The 25,079-nt window shown below is 37.4% G+C and overlaps 1 protein-coding gene and 1 pseudogene across 2 annotated transcripts in view; one reads left to right on the top strand and one right to left on the bottom strand.

Annotated features, from left to right (window-relative positions):
* Nucleotides 1-10,276: 10,276 nt before the first annotated feature.
* LOC107730595 (uncharacterized) overlaps nt 10,277-25,079 on the bottom strand; it is a 39,163-nt pseudogene continuing 24,360 nt past the window's right edge.
* mgat4c (mgat4 family member C) overlaps nt 12,631-25,079 on the top strand; it is a 110,199-nt gene continuing 97,750 nt past the window's right edge. Inside the window, exons 1-2 of one of the 2 annotated variants that reach the window (XM_016541357.1) lie at nt 12,631-13,000; nt 15,833-15,921. The gene's annotated coding sequence lies outside the window, so the exon portion shown is untranslated. The remainder of the gene's footprint in view (nt 13,001-15,832; nt 15,922-25,079) is intronic. The other variant, XM_016541349.1, reaches the window with a different exon arrangement.

Genomic DNA, 25,079 nt, shown 5'->3' with positions numbered 1-25,079 from the left:
AAGTTGAGCTGACGACATATCTTTTATAACCAGATCTTGACCACAGTTTTCAATAGCAAATAAGGGATATGTTTTGTTAATGATCTTTTTTTTCATGATATCAAGTGCTGAGAGCTGAGCTGAGAGACTTGAACAACAATGACATTAGAACTCCTAAAGGCATAGTAATATGCAAATCAGTGGCCAATGACGCAAATAGAACATAAGCCTACCAATTTTGAACCCAAATCTATGCAAGTAGTGAACTAAGTAAATGTTTTTTGCATTCTTTAGGCTAAACCCCCAGGCAAGATTTATATAAAGCAAGGCTCATAAGTAAGGCAGCAAAGATGGTGAGACAGCTGCAAGGACATCTTCTAACACTGAATATTACCAAAGCTGTTGCTGTTAATGCTGCTATTCTTACTTTTCTCCAACAAACTTGAATCTGTTCACAGCACCTCTCTGTTTAGAAAATGTAAGAGTAAATATACTAACTTGAGGATTGTAGAAGATAGGCCTACCACCCTCAAGTAAAACAGACCCCTTTACTTTATAAGCTCATCACAGCAGTGACGACGAGAGAGAGAGAGAGAGAAACACTCTGAGTGGGTAAATGAACATCTAGATTGCTCTTATAGAGTATTTCATATGACTGCCTTCAATAGCTAATGCTTACTTGACCGCCACAGGCATAGCACAGTGCTATACCACATTCATCATGTTGACATTTCATGCCAAGTTACGCTATAAAATGCTGCCCATACTTAATCCATTCGTATATAATAATTTAACAATGGCGGTTAATGTTGGAGCAGTGGTTCATTGGGTAGTGCATGTGCTCATGGGAATGCAGGTTTGAATCAGGACTGCATAATGTCCTGAGATCATGAAGTTAAAAATCCACTGAAGAAAATAAAAATAAATGGTCTTATAACGTCTTACCTGTCATCAACCCAGTGAGGGTAAGATGATGTAAGATGACCCCCATCCCAATAGTTAATCTGAACAATAAAATATGTGAGATTTATTCCATCTGAACCAACATTTTCTGGTTATTTATTTATTTTTTGTCATTGTATAATGGTGATCTGTAAATTTTATTTTATGTTTGATATGAGTTTTTATGTCTGTTTGTTAATTTGTAGACACAGTAATAATTTTGATATGTACTTTATTATATTGTTACTGGTATTTTATTATTTAGTTTTATAATTATCATAATTCATGGAGTTATTGTTTAATATTTTTATGAGATGCACATTTTAATAATCTTTATTTTTTATCATGAACCTTTGGAATCGTTCATTCTGAATTCTTAGGGTGCTTTCACACTAGCACTTTTGGTGCGCACCCGGGTTCGATTGACTTCAGAGTTCAGTACGTTTGGATGATGTGAACGCTGTCTTCCGAACTGGTGAGCGCGGATTCCGCGTGGGATTTCCCCAAGCAGGAAAGGCACTCACAGTGGCTGTCATTGGTGTGCAGGGGAGACCTGCATGTTCAGCAATAACGGCACGGCATTTGAAACAACGCCGCAAAAATGTGCTCTTAGAAATGTGCTTGTGACGAGTGGGGGCGGGGCCGAGAGCCGTGGGAACGGAGCGAGGCCGGTGGAGTAATTGATAATGAGCGACACCTGCACCACTCACCGGTCTCGAGTCCCACGGAGGAGCTCCGAAAGGATAAAAGGAGGAGTGACGACAGTGAAAGACGAGAGAGGACCAGGCCTGGATTTTATTTTGTGTTTTGTGTGCGGCAGTTGTCTGCGAGGGGCTACCGCTTTACTTTCATTTTGTGTTTGTTTACTTTATTAAAATGTTAAATGTTTGCCGGTAGCTGGCTTGATGACGCAAACGAACCGCGGTTCGGACCCAAATAATATAATGTGAACACAGTCCAGCGGGGGCAGGGGGAGGGGGGAGCAATCGAACTCGGGTTCGGATCAAGCAATCGAACCAAGTGTGAAAGCACCCTTAGTCTGTTGCTATTGTGGCAACACCATCCAATAAAAACGTTTATATGCAATTCATTGAATTATATGTAATTCGATATGTCTCTTTGATTGGGATTCGTCTGACATTATTCAAATCATAATAATTCAAACTAAATTCCTTACTAAGTCATCAAAATGCATGAATTTATTTAAAATATTTGATTTAGTATTTTACATTAATAACATTTTTTTTTTTTTACAAAAATAAATAAGTAAATCCCATTAAAGATTATTATAAGTGTATTTTGCATATTCTGCAAAGATTGCACATGACAGCTGGGATTTGTTTATCCCAAGTGACCTGTAGGTTATCATGAATAATGAGGATATCTGAAATGTCTAATATTAACTCTAGAAAATATAATAATTATTAAACTAAATAAAAAAGTAAATGCAGTAAATGCTCCCCCATCTCCCCCACATTACTTTGCATATTAAAATGGGACCTATTTAGTAGTCCATTGCAACAATAATGTCAAATGATACCCCCTAATATTTTGTCTTCATGAAAAACACAAAAATGTGACACAAATATTCAATCAGGCTTTGAACACTATACACAGTCTTTGTGTGGGTCATGTCTCACAAAGCTCTCAAAGCTGTTCATAGCTGATAGAGGGATTTTAATTGCTTTCCGTGTGTTTAATTAGGTCTGTTTGTTTGGATTCAGCTTTGAGAAGACGAAACAAAAGATAGTGCTGGAAATCATCAGAAAGAAATGCAATATTTCATGTTTGGGGGGGAAATGGGTAGTGGCTTTGGAATAACATGAAGGAAATTTCTATCAGACTTTCTGTCTATCGCCATCAACCATTCAAGGGCAAAATTCCCATCGTCAGAGTACACGGGGGCCGCCAGAGCTGCTGTGTTGTCTTGCTACCTAACTCTGCATGGAAGAAAACAATAGAGTTCAAAGTCAGCTATCATCCTGGGTGAGTCCCATCCATCATGCAAGAGCACATGTGACGTCCACTTTACTCCATTTCCTCTTGACTGAGCTCTGTGCACTGGTTTTTATTAGATCAAGATCATGTTAGAGCAGTGGTTCTCAACTGATTTTTTCTTTAGGTCCCAGATTTTGTATCAAATTGCGACCCAACATAGTACCAACATTTACTTAGCACTCACAAGAACACCAAAATCTAATTTAAATCAGACGCTGAAATGTACTTCCATGAACAGAATAGGCCCAATAATATGATAAATTATTATCATTTTGGCCATTATTAATGCATAAACAACAGCAGAAGTGTGATTTTTACCAGCCTAGCACACAGGACAAACACTGCATTAGTATTAGCCATATTACCAAGTGACAGATGAATTTGACGTCAACAACGAAAGATATCAGAAGTTGGTGAGCCTATATTAATTTTGGTATCTTCACAGTTGCTTTTTTTTTACATTTAGTATTGTTTTTCACCTCAGAACAGATTCTAGTTGAGTACCACATTGATACAGCAGTGAAAGTCTATCACAGGATTTATTTCATTTAATGTCAGTTCATAGCATCAACATAGACAGAAATAGATGCATAATAGGGCTATGTATACTAGTAAGGAATTAGGAATGTGTAACAAAAGAGATGGTTTAAATCCTATAACAAAGCACAACAATCTTGAATGAGACCTGAAAAATCAGCTTAATAATATCCCATTCTGTTGGCTATAGGAGAGAAGGACATAAATGTGAATCACAGACAAATATACCCAGTTTCCCATGTCTGTTTGTCTCCTCACTGTCCCTTTAGCAGGCCACATACACAGCAGAACACTGTCTCTTCCTTTTAACTTCAAAACACCTTACTTCAAAAAGAGAAAGAGTGAAAGGAAAAAATGCCATTTCAGGTTATTTCTGTAAAGATGCTGATACGCATCTCTTTTCTGAGTCTCAGTGAGTCTGTCATGTGAAAAATAGAGAGAAGCAGGGGAAGTTTTGCTTTGATATCTGTAATATTCTTAGAAATTTGAGGAAGATAGCAAAAGAACTTGAGACAGTGCATAATGTTATGTAAATAATGGCCAATTCCCAGAACAGCCACACTGTTGTTGTATACATTTGACTTTACCACAAGTGGGGAAAAAACCAACAACGTGCAGAACATTAATAATTAATCAAAGTAGCATGGATGTGAGCAGGGCCGTCCTTAGGGGGGTGCAACTGGTGCGGTCGCACCGGGCCCCCCCGGGCGAACGGACCGAGGGGGACCACCAACCCCCCCCAAAATCCCCAAAACAATTCACTCATAAAGTCACTCTTCTTATGTAACTTGCAAGTCAAATTTCCACCAAACACAGCAGAATGATTAAAAACTGTTCTAGAACACAGAATACTGTTAAATTCACAATGACAACATTTTTTCTTACAACGAAAAATAGTGATATGCGAGTAAAATTCAGAGTACTGATTTCAGCATGCCAATCAATTAGATAAAATTGCAAAGGGTTTCTCCAAGAGAGTAGAAACTTGATGACAACAGGGATTTCTAGCAATTAAGACAATTAGTTCATTTGATTTACATTGCTGCAGAGTGTGGATTACTGCAGTGCACAGATGGGCTTGCTGAATTGGCTTGGGCAACGTGGAGTTGAGTCAAGGAACTCAGACAAACAAATATCTGGCATGAAATCCTGTCCCTGTTGGCAGGAGAGATAAAGTGAGACAAAATAATTTTGATAGTTAGCTTGTTGTTATAAGGGAGAATGTTATGTGAGTTCACTTCAAAATGAATAAAGCAGCAGTCTATCCCATTAGAGACAAATGTGCAAGCAGCAAGATAAGTGTTTGGCTTATTTATTAAGCACTGTTGTCGTCAAACCCTATTTACAGATGTTTCACCTTCATCATATTCACCATATAGAATCTCCCAAAAATCTCACCATATAGCATCCCTGTTTAATTAATGCTAGAGAATAAAACTCTATAAAACTGCGCCTACTTAGCACTTAGCATGTGTTTGAACTCGGGGGTTGGGAGTGATATATATATAATGACAAGCAAATGACGGTTCCAAGTCTTTCCACCACGATTCAATGCAAATGCATTCAGAGAGCATATCAAACTCAAAGGACAAGCGTAAACACTGTAAGAGCGTATCGATCTCCCCCTGTCACTGGATTTAATAGGCTTTGTGTTTCTGACCAAATCCTGAAAATTTCTACCTTCATCTTCAAGCCCGCCGAGAGCAGGGTTAGATAAACCCGAATCGATGTGACCTAGCACACTCACATTTTTTTTGACCTAGATAACGATGATGATTCTGTGAACACTGTGGTGTACCACCAAGTAGAAGTGATTCGCAGTAAAAACTATAACCTCTTTAAAGCAGTTAAGTGCCTATAAATGTACTGCTGTTGTTCGCAAGCTAAAACATCCAATAAGGCTGTGCTACAACTCCCCCAATTAAATTCAGCATGAGATCTGTTTCACACTCTGTGACATTTTTAGAGAACACACACTGACAGACAATAACGTCAGTGAGGTGTCTTGATTGCTGTATAACTGTGATTAGAAAACAAGGTTTTCCTTGTAAAGTTGGTAAAAACACTCTCTCTCACTCCCTAAAAGGTGTATTTTCACTGCATTACTAATTTAAAGCCTCACAGCTGCCCTGACTAGGTGAAAATGAAGATCTGCATCACCTATCTTCTTGTCAAATGAACAACCCCATTTGTCAGGAAATAATGTATTACTGCATGCGCAAGCCAAGCTCATTGGAAAAACATGCATCTGCCAAAATGTTTGCAAACTCCAAAACCATGCTGTTTACATACAATTCGCTCTAGTTTTCTATAACCATTTCACGCAAATTATGATTACAGGTAGATTATCAAGTCATGAAGATTAAATTCTGTGTGGTTCCTTGCACAGTACTGTTATTTCCCTTTCACACTTTTACCATATTGCATGATTTGTAAAGTAATACATTTTAAAATTTGCATCACATATCCGTCTTCATACGTATGGCTTTTCCAGTGTAAACTTGTTAGGTAGCTCACCTGGTACAGCATTGCACTAATGATGCAGAGTCCTGTAAAACACATAAATGCTAAAAAAAAGTGCTCAAAGCCGTGTAAAAACAAGGTAAAATGACGTGGTTGCTAGAGAAAATTTATTTTGATCTAATTATTGGTTAATTTTAGGGTAATATTTAGTGTAGGTTTTATGTTATTTTAAAATGCGAAAAGCATGAACTTTTTAGTGCCACTCATCGGGCATTTACTGAACTACCATGATATGTGCATGAACCAACGTAATAAAATATTGGCATGGTAGTGTAATTTAATTTTGAAACTGCCATGAAATGTGCAAAAAGCAACATCAAATGATTTTTGCTAAATTGTCACCATATTTTTCATGAGCCTGTGTTGCACATACCTGTGTGCTCACCAAATTTGTAAATTAAACAGATTATTGGAGTTTGTTTTACAAGAAAATACAATTTCAGTTTTTTTTTGCAGTCTTATGTTTAATTATTATGTTTGAATATGTTACTTGCCCTTTCTTTGCAATTATTTGTGATTTTTAGCAGCAATTTCTGAATGAAAAATGTTTTAAAATACACCAATTATGGTGCACATTGTAACATGATAATTCCTCTATCCAGCTGTGCTTCTGCACAGCGATGGCTGTGAGTAATCAATACGAGCTACATATCTCAAATAAAACAGCCCTCTAGTGGGATATGCTCACCACTGTAGATTTTACGCTCTTAGAGATTTATAATGTATTCATTAGCTTTCTAAATATGCTGGGAAATCCTGCCCAGTCAGGCGTATACACACACACATACCCTTGGGACCATGAGCACATTGGGTTTGTTGTCAGGGAATGTTGTGGACTACAGAGCATCAATGACACTCCTAGATGAAGTACAGTCGAGTGGTAAAACCTATTGGATGGTCCTGTTATAGCACATATTCACACTCTTTTCAATGGTTTCCCTCTGGGATCAATTCTTTCTGGTTCTTTGACTCTGTCAAGGTTGCCAGTGATGTCTTGAAAGGGCTTTTCAACCTCTGGTTCTTGTTAATTTTAGTAACAGTTTGTATTTTCCTTTTGAGTTGCAGACATATCTGTACCTGAACTTTATAGCTACACTGTCTTGTAGAACATTCTGGAGTATAAAGTGAATCTTTTTTTATATAACAACACAAACTATGAGCTCATCAGAAAATAAAGCAGTGTCATCCTTCAGGAAGTGCACATATTTTTAACTGTATTACAGGACAAATTGAATAAATTTTACACTGACACTTTACTACAGAGTGATGTGTTATAGACAGATAGCCACACATTATGTAAGACAAATAGAATGTAAACATCACTCATGTTAACCCGAGTTGTCATAGATGATGAAGTATAGCATATACTTATTATAATATCAGCTTTTACTTATTATAATATCAGTCTCCCTGTTATGGTCTTAAGGAACATTTCCAAAGCAGTTTTGCACAGGTCTGGTTGTGTTTGTTTTAACAGCAGCATGGTTATTGGATGCCAAAGAATTTGTCCTTTGCCTTCCACTCACTCTGCAATTTGTAAGCATTGCACAAATAGGCCAATTATCTTCATACCCATGATTCCATCACAACCTTTGATCCCAACCTTCCCGACATCCATTCCCCACTGTGGGTGATGCTCACAAAAATACAGGGTGGAAAGGAAGCAGGACATCCTGCACTGTGGTCACAGTCATTAAAAATTTGTCTTCATCAACATTGAAACTAATTTGGAGTGCATGGAGTAAATGAAGGAAATGATCTGCACAAGCAGATGATGGATGTGCTTTTCCAAACTAAACTTCAGTTCAACCATTTTAGTATTTGGTTTACATAATTGGAAAGCAAATTGCAAATTCAGTAGAATGACAATGGAAAAGACAATATCCAGACAGTGGTTACAGATCATTAAGTATTTAGATTGAAATTGCAAAACTGAACAAAACATACCTGTGTCAAAAATAAAAAAATTAAAATAGTGATCAAAACCACCCTACTAATAGCACATTGTTCTCAAGCAGAAAAAGAAAATGTTATAAAAATAAATGAACAAACTTTCTTCTCTACTTAAAACCCCACTGGGTTTAATCTGAATTGGGTTTATATACTCATGGGACAAAGATATTTGAACATAGACTTGTGGGAGAATACATGCCATTTTTTAATTCCCTGACAGTTCTTAAGCAAGTAGAGGTTCAAACAGATTTTTTTCTGTAGCTTTCTGGACAAATATAAACCAAATCAAGACAACATCAAACAAGCAAACAGCTAAGTTTTGTTAAAAAACTATTGGACAGGGAACGTGGAATTGGAAAGTGGCTTTGAAGCTGATAAAAGATTGTCATTGAAAGACTGTTTATTTTCATGAACTGATAAAAGGTGCATAAAACGAGAGAAATTATTTAGGGCATACTTTCCATATTAAAATGACTAAGGTTGTTTCTGAATTCCTCTACTTTCAGATTATGTATTTGAATTTGAACTTGTTCACTGTTGAAGTATGTTCTTTAGGTGTGTAGTATGAAAGCAATTTACTCTGTTGTTAAATAAGTACAATTTAGCAAGAAGGGACACTTTTTCTGCTCGGCTAATAGTTTTCCGGCATTTAAAAAATAAAATAAAATAATATTTGAATCTGACCGCTTCTCTGCACCTGTGGCCTTATGGGAAAGCAGTGGTTGCACACTTCAGAATCTCAACAGATGCTGTGTGTCAACCAGGTATTGTTTGTCTGTTTCATAAATACTGCATATCCTATTCATTTGGTGTTATCTTTTTGCATATTATATAGGAAGGAAATGAACATCTTTTGAGCAAAATTGACCCTTGACCTCTGTATCTTTTAGAGGACAGGCTATTTTTGTCCGATAAGCTCATTAGTTTAAACTCATTAGTTCTATGGCGGTTGAATCATGCACACATGCAGTACATTCTTCATAGTCGACTGTGTCCTTGATGTGCCCAGACTGTAGAGACATTCAGTTCAGCTGAAGTTTTAGGTTTGAGGGAGCATGATTAAGATTCCTCATTCTGAGAGATCTTTGATTCACACTGATGACAACGTGATAGCCTGTGGAAATGAATAGCTCGGGCCAAGAATAAAACTGATCTGTTGATTAGATATTTTGGTGGACGCATTCCAAATGAGGCTGTAAGGGGAAAAAAGACAGGACTTTGCAAGGGTGGCCAGTACATTTTGTGATTCACCTGTTGAGATGCAACAGTCCCGAGGCAGAGGGTGAGACAGGGAGTACATTGAAACTCAATCTGTGTAATCAAATTAGTTTTCAGTTTCTTTATATTATTCCTATTATGATTTCAGAGCATGACAATGTTTATTATATTACAGAGAAGGTTATCAAGCACTGAGATCTTATAATGCATTATCACAATGAGGTCATCATGCAAATTGTCACAATATACTGTAATATTTTAAAATGCTACGAGTTGACAAAAACCCATTTGTACTAAATAAAACCATTTCATTTCCTATTTGTTTACGGCAGTGCATTAATGAGATTAATGATTAGATGCACAGTAGTCTCGTGTAGCCAGATCTCTGACTAGACTGCAAGGTCTGGTCCATATTCTAGCCTTGAACTGCCCACATGTCACGGAACACTGAGAGAAGACAAGGTTAGATCCATGTGCAGAATGTTTATTAATGTACTAATAATCAGAACAAAAACGTGGTAAAGGGGTAATTCAAAACACAGGGAACAAGAAATAGGACGCAACTAAATCAATACTGCCGTTAAGACAGACAGAGTGAGCATGGAATAAATAGTGACGGGATGATGAGTAAATGACCAACAGGTGATCATGATCAGAACAGAGACTAGCAAAGGACTATGGGAAACAGAGTTCAAAACATGTAACAGTGAAATGGGAAGAGCGCCCTCAAGTGGCCAGTCCAGGGCACCACAACCAGACATTGTGACATAACACCCCCCCTTCTACGGAGCAGATACCAGACGCTCCACCAGAAAACATAAAAGTTCAGGAGGGAGGTGGAACTGAGGCGGACCAGGGGGAGGGATGGCGGGCCAGGACCATACAATGGAAGGGGGTCAGGGGACAGATGTAGACCAGGGTATGCGAGCGGAACCGACAGGATGGAAGGCCAAGGCGGGGCCGGCAGGATGAACCAGCAAGGCTCCAACCATACAGGAACCCCAGCAGATACCCAGGACGGAGCCGGAGGAGTGAGCCAGTGAGGCACCTGCCAAACAGGAACCCAGGCGGGCAACCAGAGCAGAGCCGGAACCCTGCCAGGCAACACTGGTGGGACAGAACCCTCTCAGCGACTCAGGGAAAACCTGCCAGGCAACACTGGTGGGACAGAAACCCCTCTCAACGACTCATGGAAAACTGTAAACAAGAGCAGAGAGAGTTTAGTACCAGCCTCGACGGCTGCAACAGGACAGGCCGATTGCTCCGCAACGGTCCCTGTGAGCTCCCGGACTGGAGTGACTTCCTTAATGAGCTCTGAGAGCTCCTGAACTGGAGCAGGCTCTGAAGTGGACCTTGTGAGCTCCCGGACTGGAGCGGGCTCAGGAGTGGATTCAGAGGGCTCCCGGATTGGAGTGAGTTCCTTAATGAGCTCTGTGGGCCCCTGGACTGGAGCAGGCTTTGGAGTGGACCCTGTGAGCTCTCGGACTGGAGCGGGCTCAGGAGTGGACACTGTGAGCTCTCGGACTGGAGCGGGCTCAGGAGTGGACCCTGTGAGCTACCGAACTGGAGCGGGCTCAGGAGTGGACACTGTGAGCTCCCGGACTGGAGCGGGCTCTGGAGTGGACCCTGTGAGCTCTCGGACTGGAGCGGGCTCAGGAGTGGACACTGTGAGCTCCCGGACTGGAGCGGGCTCTGGAGTGGACCCTGTGAGCTCTCGGACTGGAGCGGGCTCAGGAGTGGACACTGTGAGCTCCCGGACTGGAGCGGGCTCTGGAGTGGACCCTGTGAGCTCTCGGACTGGAGCGGGCTCAGGAGTGGACACTGTGAGCTCCCGGACTGGAGCGGGCTCTGGAGTGGACCCTGTGAGCTCTCGGACTGGAGCGGGCTCAGGAGTGGACACTGTGAGCTCCCGGACTGGAGCGGGCTCTGGAGTGGACCCTGTGAGCTCTCGGACTGGAGCGGGCTCAGGAGTGGACACTGTGAGCTCCCGGACTGGAGCGGGCTCTGGAGTGGACCTTGTGAGCGCCCGGACTGGAGCGGGCTCTACTGTCCTCCTTCTCGCCCTCAGCTGCTCAGTGAGAGTAGGAAAGGCAGGGGTGGTGGGAAAATCCCTGCGCAAGTAAGGTTAGATCCATGTGCAGAATGTTTATTAATGTACAAATAATCAGAACAGAACAAAAACGTGGCAACTGGTAATTCAAAACACAGGGAACTAGAAACAGGACATAACTTCAGAAAGACTAGCAAAGGACTATGGGAAACAGAGTTCAAAACATGTAACAGTGAAACGGGAAGAGCGCCCTCAAGTGGCCAGTCCAGGGCACCACAACCAGACACTGTGACACCACGTAGACAGGAAAAGTGGTTTGTATTGTTCATGCATCTCACTTAAGGGCGAGATTGTCTGAGATATGTTATACTACAGTAGTGTGGAAAAACTCATTTAAATAATAGCTTCAACAGCTTCAAACAGTTCTTTCAAAAAGATTTAATGTCACTAACCTTGCAAACTTTGGCAAATGCAATGATCATTTTATTCTGTGCTTGCTGTGTTAAATGAATAGTTCACCAGAAATTAAAATTTGCTGAAATTTTTTTTCACCCTCAGGCCTTAGATGTAAATGAGCTTGCCTTTTCATCAGAACAGATTTGGAGAAATTTAGCATTTCATCACTTGCTCACCAATGGATCATCTGCAGTGAATGGGTGCTGTCAGAATGAAAGTCCCAACAGCTAATAAAAACACCACATTATTCCACAAAAAAATTTACATGACTTCAGCCCATCAATTAAAGTCTCATGCAGCGAAAAGCTGCATATTTGTAATAAACAAATATGTCATTATGATGTTTTTAACATTTGGCAGAAAACATGAAACTCAATTGAATTCCTTCAAGTCGGGAACCTTGGTGTCATTTTGGAATGAGATCTTTATAGCCATTTAACTCATCTGAAAAATATAACAAAATTAGAAGCTTTATATCCAAACAAGACTGAGAAAAACGAATTCACGCAATCATCACCAGCAGGTGGACAACTGCAACGAACTCATTTTGAAGCCTTCCCAGAAAGATCATTAGACATCTGCAGTTCACAAAATACTGCTGCCAGTCAGGATTCTGACCATAACCAAAAAAATAAATAAAAATAATACAAAAAAAAAATTAAAAAAGGATGGAAAAAAACCTTTAAGAAAAAAGATAAATATGAAAAATATAAATATGTAAACAAATACGTATATGTAAAATACACCATAAATTAAAATATGCTATAGCCTACATATAAGTATGCATATATGTATGTTCCTAAAATACTTTGAATTACCGTTGTAGCCTTGCTTCACCTTTGTAATTAATAGCAAGCATGCTGTCATGTCGCTGGCTGTGTCGATCTAACAGTTTGTTGTTTTCATCGTTTCGCCGTCTAGCAGGCTCATCACATTGGGTGACTGCTCTAGTCTGCCTCGGGTCGCACCACGATCGAGCATCTCGGCGGTTGCGCTCACATCATCAGTCGGCATGAGAGGGAGGACACGGCTGCTGCGGAGAACCGACTGCGCCGCGATAATTACAACCAGATTTCTACCAATGTAGTCAACAGCACCGGGATCCGGGTTGTTTGTTTAAATTAACACGGGGCAGACAACGTGGCTGGAAAGGGAGTCTGCAAAGACGTCAGACTATCTAGTGAACTGCCTACATAGACAGCTTTTTGGACATCACTCTGCGTTCGTGCGCGCTCCGGGCAGCATTCATTTACTGTCGCTGTCCACACACACATGTACAGTATGTGTGAACGTGCGGAGAAGTTGAAGATGCCACTCTGAATCATCTGGGCGCTTGGATCGACGGTAAGAGCACGTATTTATTATGGGGAAATTCAAATACTGTTACCAACTTGATTTTATTAAGGAGCATAGGGACTCGCACCTGTGCACTCAGCCTCTTCCTATCAAAACAATCTTCCACATTCTCCGTCGTTTTTCACGGGTCTGTGTTGTGTTTCATGCCCAAAGCCTCAAAGTTGTCAGATGTGTTTTCCTCTGTTGACATCTGGGGTATTTAAAGAGAAATAATAGGTGACTCAAATGGCATAAAGTAAGGACAGATATAACCTACATGTGTCATATTGCCCTTAAGGCATTGAAAGCTTGGTATGGCTGTAATGGGTGAGATTTATTTAAAGAATGTGAACTTTATAGAACGTCGTGGCTTTGTATCCTGTTATTTATTTGTATTCTTGAGTAGTCTTAAATTCTGGAAAAGTCTTTTCTTTTTTGTAGAAACTGAATGTGGGGTCAAAGAAGCACTTGCTTCAGTCATGGATGTTTTAGAAGATTTCAGACAAACATCTGGCAGGGAATGATGTGCATGTGGCTTAACAGGGGCTTAACTTTCACGTGGGTTAGTTTAAGATCTGGCTGAATCAAAGTTAAAATGACTGTAATTTGGGAAGCTGGATCTTTAAGCAGTTTTAGAAGCGTCCTGTAGTGTGACCAGGGTCAGAAATTATCCATGGCTTGGGAAAAAATGACACCAAAAGTCGCAAATGCCCTAAACATTTATAATATGGGGCAAAAGTATTTTATATATTTAATGATATCCTATTCTCTAGATAAAGTTTCGGTCTCAGAGTGACCTGTATAGTTGCCACAAAGGTGAAGAATGTAAATTTGATGAAAGATAAGAAAACTATATAAAAAATTTAATAATATAAAATAATATAAAATTAAATTCTATAAAAATATTTAAAACAAACAATGAATAGATGATAATCTATTCTGACACTGGATGTGAAATGGCATAATTCAATTAAAACTGATTTAAACAAAGATTTCTCAGCTTGTATTATACAGTGTTTATGACCATATTAATTAAGATTCTGCGTAGAATATATGTACTTTTCATAAGTTCATTTTTCACACTGCAAAACCATTTAAAATGAACTAGTAACAGCGATTTTAAATGGTGGCCGGTAACAGGATATAAGAGGACTTTCTGTTACACACATGTACATTTTAACTTAAAATCTTGATGTTGAATAAAAATAAATATATGGAGATGTTATATGTGAGCCATCCAATTACAGTCTTGAAAGAGTATGAGCATTTTTAAACCATAAAACCTAGCTTTCACAGTATGTAGTTAATGCCCTGTCATAACCTCAGAGCAGCATCTGTAATACTTTGAGCCATTTGGACCAGTAGTTCCTCCCCTAGTGGGGTAAATCATTCATTGCAACAGATACAATCATACTGTGAAGGCTTTCTATATTTGATCAAATTCAAGAGATCTCATATCAGGTGTCAGGTATTAAAGGTAAATATTAAATTACACTACATGATGTAAGGTAAGTCATTATTGAAAAATTTTTAGTTGAATTTTGACCTTTATATCATAAAAAGCTGAAATGTTTATTAAGATGTTATGATTAGTTAGAAAACCACAGCACTGTGATAAATGGCTATCATTATAGGAACAGATGGGGCTTGCGAGACATGTCTTCTACCATCTCCCTATTCTGTCCTCAGTACTTTTGACCTGTGGGCAGTATTACTGATTCAGACATAAAGCAGCACTCCATGCACTTTAGATTGGGAACCAGCGCCCATGTTTAATGCATCTCTACCCTCCTAGACTGTTGAATGTGGAGAAGTGTCTCAGAGAGAGAGAACATTTCTAATGAGAATAGTATTTTAGATGCAGTAAAGCCCTTTTGTGAGAGGAAAAGTCTCAGAGAGACTGAGATTAAATAAAAGAAGGGTTTACCGAGGGAGCGAATCCCTCCGTATATTTTACTTAGCTCAGTATAGCTCACTTTTGACTATCAAATCTACAAAGCCTTCATTAATAGTATATAGTGATGTTCTGTACCCAATTGTATCTTTTCATTTTTTTCAGATGGATAACATTTAGAAGTCAAATTAGAGAGGATGACATTATTAGCAAATTATTTTGTATGTGCAACTGACAGTCTATTTTGTCCAGCATTTGGAAAACTAGAAGTATTAGAGGTTGCAGGAACATGTAGGTTATTCATGGCAATGTAACATTCAAAGCCCTTTGAGGAAAAATAAACCATGTATATTTCATACACACTTCTGTGTTAAACTCAGGACCTCGACTGTAAGTTTAGAATTTAAACCTTTAATCATAGCAAATCAGCAAACTTAGTTATATCAGGATGCTTTTATATTGCTACTGCTGCTTATTTTTGCTAAGAGGAAAAGTTGCAGATTCCAGAAATTGTGTATGATTACCTTATAGCAAAGTTCAACACTAATTGTACCGTTGGGACTCCTGAGGGAGTTTTAATAAACTGCTTTTCACACAGTAAGGGGGACCCACAGCAGCACTTGGCATTAGTGTTTCTCCAAAGGCTTAAGCTGCAACATCCCGCTTATCAACTCATGAGTGTCCTTTCATGAGCGAGTGAGCCAAGTCAGATATAAGGAGCGTGGGTCGGCATTATTCAACAGACAATTACACGCATTCCGAAAGCTAGAAGTACCTGCTGAGGTAAATGGTAATTAGCTGTCCTATTTTAATCCACTATAGATGTGCTCTGACATGAGGATGCCAGGCTTTGACTGTGGCAGAGGATTAAGGTGCCCGTGAATAAGTGTAATAGGTGGGAAAGGTGTGTCAACGTTGTCTCATCCTGCTCTCGTGTGTATCCACAGTTTCCATCGCTGTTCTAGCGCTGACCTCTGATTGGGCACTTCAGTGCCAAGAACGCTCACCCTGAACAGCTGTTATCCTGCGAATAAAGGTGCGGCCACACTGGCTTTAAGCATGCTAAGTTTCCCTGCAACAATTAATGGCAACTGGTGTTTTTTTTTTAAGAAAATAAGAAAATAACTAATAATAATAATAATAATAATTCAAATGTGAAATATAGCAACAGGGTTAGATGCCATAAGATGCCATGCTTTAAGACTTCTGTTTTAAATAATTCACAAATAATTATAACTATGTCATTTTTATTAACATTATTGTTATTAATATTGTGTGATTTAATAATAGGCATAATATTTGTAATAATATTTCTGATTAGTATTATTATAATAATAATAATAATCAACTTATATGACACAATTAGAGAATATTGCATCCGATTGCATTTTTTCCTGCAGCAATTATCAGCAACAGGATTTGATATTATGCTTCTGTTTTAAATAAATAATACATAACAAAAAACTGTAAGTATGCAATTATTGTTATCAGTGTTGTTAGTGTTGTTATTATTATTAATTATATATTTTATTAATTATATAATATATAATATGTGATTAACAACAACAACAACAATAATAATAATAATAAATACATTTATATGACTACTACTACTAACAACAATTAATTATTTAAATGATGACTTGGAAAATTCAGAATGGGAAAATATAGCATCTGCTCCAATTTCGTACCATAATTATCAGCAACAGGATGTGATGTAATTTTATAGGGTTTCTGTTTTAAATAAAGAATATATCAGATAATAAATCAAATATTATAACTATATTATATAAATATTATAATGTAATTATTATCATTATTGTTATTAATATTTGTTATATAATATTTGTGATGGTTATTATTTTTATTCTACATTTATATTACTACTACTACTGCTAACTGTAATTCATAATTTATGTTATTGATAATTTCAAATGGGAAAATAAAGCACCTATTCCACTTTTCCACAATGTTGCATGCCGTGCATCTTTATTTGTATTCTTTGTATTGAGCCAAGAGGCCAATGTTTTACATTTACAATGTTTTACACGTTTACATCCTCTCATGGTCAAGTTTTTTCTCTATACGAGTTCACCAAACTCAGCAAAATACCATACTCCACATGAGCTTGCATTTATGCTCTCCAGCATTTGCATGCATATAAAGAAAGAGAACCGAGCACAAAGTCCAGTGTGACCGCAACTTTACCCTTACAGACCACAAATGCTGGTTATTATTCAATGAGGCCTGTCTTAAACCTGGATGTGAACTGTTTTCTGTTTAAGATTGTGATTTAACAAGGTTAAGGTGTTGCTTGGGTGCATTGAGTTCAGTTGAAGGACTACTGATGTGATGCATGTGCAGGCGCTAATTGTGTCTGTCTTCCACTCTGTGAAAGGTGAAATTACTCTCAGGACAGTTGAATTTAATTTTCCTCGCATGGGGAGGAAGAAGCAGGGTTTTGGCTCAGTGGTTTTGATGAATGCAGGCTGAGAGAGGGTGAGGAACAAGCCGAGTCACTGAATAGTCATAAGAGGAGGAAAGTGGGAGGAATCTAGGCCATCTGTTAGAGTTAGCAAGTGATATTTTGTGGGCAACAAAATGACGTCGTTCAACCGCACAAACAGGCTTTGTTGTGATACTTGACGCCAAAGCCTGATTTGTTAGAGTCAGAGAGGTGCTTTGGCTTTCTCTCTGCTTTAGATATTTTAAAGGGGTCATATGATGCTTTTTTAAAGATCATTATTTTGTGTATTTGGTGTAACAGAATATGTTGACATGCTTTAATGTTCAAAAAACACATTATTTTTCAAACCCTGACATGTTGCTTCAACACTAACTGCGGTTACTGACACCATGCCTTCTTTCTTTGCGTGCACATTTGCGGCGGGATTATGCAAATATTTCCACATAGTGGGGTAGATATGTGGGGGCGTGTTAGAATGAGCCGTTTTAGGGGGGCGTGGCAGAGTCTTAACTTTGATAAAGAATATCTCTTTGGTTTTGAGACTTTAGTCTTTGCAACTTCAGGGATCTTATCTATGCACAATCAGCTTGTAACACTCCAAAGAGAAAGGAAAACTTGAAATCGCATCATATGACCCCTTTAAGACAAAGCTCATATTTAAGCAAAGTAACATGCCAAGTAACATTTTTTTTCTGTCTAAAAAAATTCAAGCATAAAATCAGAAGCTTTATATGCTAACATTATAATGTATGACAGATGGATAACTATTGCTTTTGAATAAATAAGTCCTCATTTTAATAGATTTTTTTACACTACCATTGAGAAATTTTAACCAAACTATGTTACAGACTTTTCATTAAGACCCTAAAGAATTATATCAACTTGTGGAAAATGGGCATCCTATGACCCCTTTAAACTTAGATCAGTAATACTGGTTGATAGACCGATTGGATTAAAAGCGACTGATTTCAATCATTTAGACAAACAGTATTTGATCATGTTAACAGTTACACATGTTTACATTTCACGAGACAACACTGTGAATGAATAACTGACTTCTGTGATACCAATCTAAACAGTGCACTTTCTTCTCTAAATTAAAACAAATAGACTTCAGTTTCTCCATTATTTGTTTATTGCCCGGTTTAATTTTAGATACAGCTCCTGAATATTTATTATTTACATATTTAACAGCATCAATATTTAAACTGACTTTTCAACACTACTTTTGTTTGCAGATTTGAAGGCTGCTTATTGGATGAATAAAGGTAAACATCAAATTATGCATCTACATGTTACTGTTTTTATAGAGCTTATGACCTAATAAATAGGTCTTGCTGTAGGAACAAATGGTGCAGGCAAATTATGTATATGGTTAGCTGCAAATTAACTAGCTGCTAAGAAAGCAGTATGTTATAGTGATGTTGTCTTTACAAGTGTTCATTTCTTTAGTTGTTTTGTTGTAGTCTGAACAATCTGTTCTTTGTTATTATGTTATACATTGTTATTGCTTCTTGAGCATGGGTAATAATTAAAACCTTGATTATTTTGTTAATCATAATTATCTTGTTTTCAGAGTTGAATGCCAACACAAGGGGCAATTATTAAGTGATGGTAATGTTTATTTTATTAGTGTATGAGAATTAATCGTTTTGCACATTAAGGGCTCTTGATTAGATAAAATGAGATTATATGAGTTAGATTAGAAGTCAGATACTTTCGGCAGTAAAGTAAGACAATGGAGAAGTGAGGTGGGTGGTAGAATTTTAACTTGATTTTTGAAAGCACATGTTCACTGATAATAGATTATAATATTTTATGCGAGGCTCAGTTACAGAAATATGGCCGGAAAAATTTATTTATTAAAATGTATGTTTTATTTTTCATTAGCACTTTCATATGTGGTTTGTAGTATGTGCTGCAGAGGAAAAAGACTGCCAGTTGTTTGGTCAAGCGCTGTAGTGTCCTGCTTTAGGTGACTCATTGTATCTGACTCATCAGTGTGACTTATTTTGTGCTGCTCATTTGAGTGACAAGACATGATGTCCCTCTGCTATTGGCTCGTTTGCTACAGCATAATAATATCAAATCAACAATCCTTGGTTGGCTGGTTATATGCATGCAACTGGTGGCATTGATATACTGTTTGTTGGAATTTTTAACTTTCAGTTTTGTTTAGTTTTTTTTACATATGGGTCAGGGGAAAAATATGCAATTTTGTTAACACTTTACAATAATATTTTCACAATACATTTTTATTTTCTTAAAGGAATAGTTCAACTAAAAATGAAAAAAAGAAAAAAAAAAGAAAATAAAATTTGCCGAAAATGTACTTGCCTTCAGGCCATCAAAGATGTAGATAAGTTTGTTTCTTTATTGGAACAGATTGGGACAAATTTAGCATTACATCACTTGCTCATCAATGGATCACCTGCAGTGAATGGGTGCCGTCGGAATTAGAGTCAAAATACCATTTATAATCCATAATAATGCTTTCTCTAGTGAAAAAGACCATCCCCTGTTGTCCTCTCACATTCAAATCCACTGATATACTTGTTTAGAAGTGTTTTCACTTGTAAATGGTACTTGAGAGGAGTTGACTTTTTCACTGGAGAAAACATTACAGAAGTTAAATTTGAAAAAACAGTTGAAGTTAAAAGCATGATGGATGTGTTTATTACAAACACACAGCTTTTCACTATCATGTGAATTTCTTGTGAATTATTGTGTTTTTATCAGCTGTTTGAACTCTAAGTCTGACGGCACCCATTCACTGCAGAGGCTAAATCAAAGCTAAATTTCTCCAAATCTGTTCTGATGAAGAAACAAATTCATCTACATCTCAGATGTCTTAAATAAAGTGGCACACAAAATTGACATTATATATCTTGTTTTCATCTCAAACATGTCCAAAACTTACAATAAGCATTTCACTTTGTGTCACTCATGTATACTGCTTGTTACTGTCTGTTTATGTTGTTCCTGTTTCAAGATAATTTTGCTTTCAATACAGTCTGTGTCATGTGAAAGGCTTTTATTTGCATGATCAGGAAAAATTTATTCAGACTACAAAAGGTAGCCCATTACAGAGCACATTAATTCCATGCATTACTCCTTCCAGCCTTCAGGGGTTTTGGGTATTGGCACTCACATGAAAGGAAGAGACGAGCATGCTCAGAAGAGCTCTCTCATTTCCAACTCTCCTGCATCCTAACATGTGTGCCTTTAGGTAACAGTCAGCAGAAGAGACACAACATATCCCCAAGATGTCCTTTCTTTTCCAGTAATACTTCTTATATTGTCAGTGCTAAATCAGTGGCCATATTATGTAGGCTAATGTAATGAAAAATGCTAGTACCTCATTTGTCGCACATAGACATTTCATTACTATTTCACTGCTATTTCATTACCTTCACAAAAACAAGTTGATGCACACGGATCTGGAGCAGAGAGATGTTCCGAGCAATGGGGACAGTGAAGATTGTAATGTCTGGTAATAGGCAGCCTGTCAGTTCGGAGCCGTCTTCTCAACTCAAAGGAAGCACGCAAAAGTTCTCCATGAAATATGCATCAATCGAAGTGAAAGAAAGAACAAAGGCAAAACTGTGTGTTTGTTGTGGTGGGTGGGATATTGGAAATGGTTATTTATTGAAGAGCCAACTCTCTGGCAACAGCTGTTGAGATCGCAACACTTCGGAAATAAACGCATAATCATCCGCACTGGTGGAACGACAGATAAGAGGCAGGATGCATATTACCTGAAATGGCGGAGATCCTTGTGTCTCCTTCAAGGCAGATTTATTTTATTTTTTTATTTTATATATATATATTTTAATGCACATTTACAGAATGTATAGTTTACACCAAAAGTCTGGGGTCAGTAAAAAAAAAAAAAAAATTAATACTGTTATTCAGAAATTATGCATTAAATTGATATAAAATTGACAGTAAATACATTCACAATTTTAACAAAATATTTATATTTCAAATAAATGACTTTTATGTTCTTTATCAATGAATTTTCTTTTCATTAAAGAACCCCCAAAAATTATGTTTCCACAAAAATATTAAGCAGCACAACTTTTTTTTAACATGATGATAATAAGAAATGTTTCTTGAGCATATTAGAATGATTTCTGAAAATTCAGCTTTACTATCAGAGGAATACATTTTAAATAGGAATTACATTTTAAAATATATTAAAATAGAAAAAAAGTTATGTGAAACTGTAATTACAGACTTTACTCTGTTTTGACCAAATAAATGCAGTCTTGGTGAGCATAAAAGAGATACTATTTTTTCAATTTTACATATAGTAAGTAACATATAGTATAGTATTGTGAAAACACCATTTTTCTTTTGGAAAAAAATGCAATTCTAGATCGGGGTCAGCAACTTTTATAGGTATGTGTCCCACCAAGATTGCATTTATTTTTTATTTGATTTATTTAATTGATTGATTGTTTTGATTGATTGTTGTTTGCATGCCTAACTATCCTTATCTTTTTATTTAGTTATGAGTTGTATGGGCACAAGTCTTTCAGTGCAGATATACTCAAACTCAGTGCAAGCAAACTTCACACACACATACTGGTTATCTTCTTAATGTAGTTTAGTAGTCTCGTTTTTGCAAATCTTTAATATTTCTTGTTCAAATTGGCCCTTCATCTCAAAAAGGTTGCTGACCCCTGTTCTAGACACACATTTGCCGGTGCTTAAATGAATCCTGTGAATTATTGATAGCAATTAAGCGCTGGTGTTCACAGCCCCATCAGGGTTAATTATAAAATCCACAGGGGCCAGATGAGCACTGTATCTTTAAGACCACATGATGTGCTATAAGAGGAAAGCCAGTGAAGAGCAGGGTTTACACACGTGTCAGAAAGACAGAAAGAGTGCATATTAGAGAGAAAGATGGGGGAGAGAGACCGAGAGAAGAGTGTCTGCTCGCTTCAGCAGGCCATTGCCATTATGATGAATGTTTGCTGTGCTTTTTTGTGAGCCAATTATCTGCTCATGTGTGAGTCATGGAGATCATTTAGGCAGGTGGGGAGCTCCACACACACACACTTACACACACTCATACAGGAGAGGAAATAGACTGTATGCATTCATGTTCCTGCATTCTGACCATTTTTCACATATTACCCTCACTCTTTTACTCCATCAGTCTTTTTGATACACAAACCACAGCTCTTGGAAACACTTGTCTCTCTTGTTCTCTGTGATGGGAGGAATGTTATGGGTTTGCTGTGTGTTCACAGTTCCCCCTTCTCACTTTGTACAGCATCTCTTCTATTCTCTTTCTCTGTACTGTTTGCTTAAAGGAACAGTACACCCCAAATTAAAATTGTTATCATTTATTCTCCCTATAATGTCATTTCAGACCCATATTCTGTTTTTCTGTTGGACACAAAAAGGAAATTTTGAAGAGTCAGCATGCAGTTATTTTCCATGTAACACAATTGCGACCACATCTGCCAAGTGGGAAAAAATCCCATAAAGGTGCCATAATTGACTTACGCACTATATTCTGATTCTTCTGAAGATTTTCACTTACAGTTTTTCTCGATTGCTGACACACTATAACTGATTCATTTGGCCCAATTTTCCAAACCATTCATACAATTCTCGAAACAAAGACACGTTTCTCAAAACTTTTAACACATTTCACCTGTTTGCACACACGTTCCAAATTGCTCAGTTTTCTGCAAAACTCTACACAAAAACGCCATAATTTTGCACAGGTTTAACCATGTTCTCATTCAGAAAACACAAACACACAATATAATTAACTCAAGCATCAAAAAATTTACTCAAACAGTGCACATTTATCCATGTGTGAACATTAAGAAGCAAAACTGATGACACAGCAGTCAGAATCTTAGGATGATATGCACAGGCGCACAAGTGATTATGTGTTTTGGAAAATGAATCCTGGTAGTGGGAGACAAAGAGGAGTAGGAGGGGAAAATAAAAATGAAGGGGATAAGGTCAAAGGTAATTTGTTCCTGATGAAATACAAAGCACTATAGTTGACCATGTTCTTCTGCATGGACTGACCATGAGGGAAGTTGGCCTACAGGCTCATCTACAAGGTTTCAATACTAATTACACATACAATATAATTACAGTACACAGCAGCAGTACTTCAGATGAGAGAACTTTCATTATTCTATGTACAGTAAATACTGTAGCACACGTTGTACACCCTCAAACTCATTACTGTGGAACTGATTTGTAGCCAAGTAGTCCTTACATGTACTGTATTTGTGCAGAACTGAGAGATGACTGTCTAGGGGAGGCAGAGAAGTCTTTTGTCAGAAGACTAAGAAACTGCTATAACAAATAAGGATACTACCAATACTGTAATGCAAATTGGCAGAGGATGCTGAATGAATGAATGGATTTAATTATTTATTTATTTATTCATTCATTATTTATTTATTTCTGTAAAGTAACTGACAGTATATTCCAATGTACTGTATATTCAGTTGTTTGGTCTTTGAACTTTTCTCTTTACTGTGCTTTTCATTTACTGTAAGATCTCTTTACAGTAGTGCAATGACAGTAAACTTCGGCTTCACAACTTTGCAGATAGTTTATGTTCACATACAGCTACAAGACACACTGCATGAAAGGTAATATTCGAAAAGGCATAATAGGCGCACTTTAAAGTTTTTTGCTGAATTTTACTATATCTGCACCTAGGGCTGTGCAATTAATCAAAAAACGGAGCTCAAGGTGCGCGCCTAAACGGTCAAATACACGCAAAAATGTGTCAAAATGCGGCTTAGTGATTATTCATGTATACCTTCGTCGAAAATTTACTCTCACAGCGTAGGATACAGCGTCTTCTCGACATGATTTTAACCACACTGAAATTTTACTGTGTTTGTGGCAAGTTGGCAACGTAGAACATGGGCAGACATTATGCAAATGTGTTACTTCGTGATGTGGAGCCATAACAGAATAAGATTAATTTATGCCGTATACTGTAACAGTCATTGACTAGCAAAAGGATTCCTATTTCCCAAAAGGAGGTTTTTGTAACAGTGTTTTGAACTGATCTCTCTAGTGTTCTCTAGTCTAGGCAGTGAAGTAGTGTGTGTATTTGGCAGGTTTGTGTGTCATCTGAGGCCAAAGTTTGAGTCTGACAAAAGAGAACATGTTTTTGACTAAAGTATTTGATTTTGACCTGGAAGTTTGAAGTTTGCACAAGTTGGTGTGTAGTTTTGAGATTGTGTTTATAGTTGTGAGAAAATGGAGAATTATTTCATGAATTGTGTGTTAGCAATCGAGAAAAACTGTAATAAATGAAAATTTGGCACCTTCTACTTACTTACTGTACGTATGTATGTATTTATTTATTTATTTTTAATACATGTTGGTGAGTGGAAATTTTTTTTCACATATAAAGAATGCATACATTTATATTTATGCATTTAGCTGACACTTTTATCCAAAGCAACTTACAAAAGAGCATCAAAAGCAGTTTGTCGAAAAGCCAAACATATTTGTAATATGCAGTGCCAGGTGTATTATCAAAGATACAGAAGGATTTTTTTATTTTTTATTTTTTATTTTTTGTTTTTGTGTTTGTGTAAGTGTATCGCGTTAAAGGATGCATTGAATACACTGAATACTCATACACTGAATGAGTATTCTTTAGTCTGTGCCAAATCAGTATTATTTTAGTGTCATTGAGATATGATTGTTTTTATTCA

This window comes from Sinocyclocheilus rhinocerous, unplaced genomic scaffold, assembly GCF_001515625.1.
Source record: "Sinocyclocheilus rhinocerous isolate Xijiao unplaced genomic scaffold, SAMN03320098_v1.1 scaffold13, whole genome shotgun sequence".
Lineage (NCBI taxonomy): Eukaryota > Metazoa > Chordata > Actinopteri > Cypriniformes > Cyprinidae > Sinocyclocheilus > Sinocyclocheilus rhinocerous.
The sequence above is the reverse complement of the archived record's forward strand: the minus strand, read 5'-3'. Positions and strand labels throughout refer to the sequence as shown.